This window comes from Rattus rattus, chromosome 7, assembly GCF_011064425.1.
Source record: "Rattus rattus isolate New Zealand chromosome 7, Rrattus_CSIRO_v1, whole genome shotgun sequence".
Taxonomy (NCBI): domain Eukaryota; kingdom Metazoa; phylum Chordata; class Mammalia; order Rodentia; family Muridae; genus Rattus; species Rattus rattus.
The window spans coordinates 81,381,046-81,382,308 of NC_046160.1; the positions used below are offsets into that span (position 1 = coordinate 81,381,046).

The window sequence follows — 1,263 nt, forward strand, 5'->3', positions numbered from 1 at the left end:
TTAATATTTTGGTCACCAGTGAGATCTCACAGCAGCCTCCCCCAGATTATTAAGATGTCATATATAGAGAGCCATCTTAATCTATAGAAACAATCTTTTTCAAAGATGTTTCATGTTCTTTATAAAATTTTGAGATTATTGTACACAAATAGTTGAGTTAATTATTACCAGGAATTTTTTTCCCAAATTGCATTGTATTTAATTATGCATAAAATAAACTTTCTGGTATCAAGACCCTGAGGGTTTAAATAAACACCAGCTACAATGCTCAACTGGACTTCCTTCTTGTTTCACATGGATTGATACACTGATATCCATGTGTTTGCATAGACCCCTACAGTTGGTAATAATGTATTTAACCAAAGACCTGCTAGGACACATGTGAAGGGTTCTCATAAAATGATATCCTATATTTCTGTGCAATCAACTCCTTGTATCTGTATTAGCTTGACCCCACTCCTGCCATTATTTTGCTTATAATTATTCAGTTACATAACTTATGCCAAATGCCTTGTTCAACAAAATGTGGTATTGTCTAGTCATTGGCACAGCAGTGTGGGTACCAGAGAAGTGAGATATGCCCAAGTACCATAGCTATAATTAGACAGTAGCATAGCCATGGCTGTTGAAGTTCTCATTATGGTCACCACTGCCTTTCCCTTGACTACTTTTCATTGACGAGCACACTGTGGATGAGGATAGTATTCTAAAATCCTAATGGCACTGAGCTCACTTCAGACTAACTAGCTTTCAGATACGTAGTTTCCTCAGCCTATAAATTTTTGAATCATGTAAGTATTCTATAAGAATATAGTTTGTATGACATTATATGTAATAATGGTCTATTCATGGTCTTTTGGCTAAAATCAAGTGTGAAGTATCTTGCTTTCTGTTTAATATTTGATATTTCTTCTATCTGAGGACACTAAATAAATTGATCTTTGGAGTTGGGAGATGTAATAAGGCTTGCTCCTTCTATTTCATGAATTGCCCTGATGTTGCAGTACCTTCTGGATCATTGCATCAAAAAAAACTTCATAATAAATAAAAGAAAAAATAGATTCTGAAAATCTTTGAATCATATTTTATAGCAGATGTATATATGGTAGAAATCTATGTATGTATATGTGCATGTAGACACCAGAAGAAGATATGTTCTGTCTTTGGTCATGCCCACATAGTTATTCATTTGAGTGCTGAAAATTTGAACCAACATCCTCATGTAGCCAGATCAAATTCTCTTATATACCAAGTCATTCCCCA

The 1,263-nt window shown here is 34.4% G+C and overlaps 1 non-coding gene across 1 annotated transcript; it reads left to right on the forward strand.

Moving 5' to 3' along the window:
- The first annotated feature begins 840 nt into the window (after positions 1 to 840).
- Positions 841 to 1,029, forward strand: LOC116906500. The gene has a single exon (XR_004388738.1). It is a non-coding gene; the product is annotated as a U2 spliceosomal RNA (small nuclear RNA).
- Positions 1,030 to 1,263: the final 234 nt, after the last annotated feature.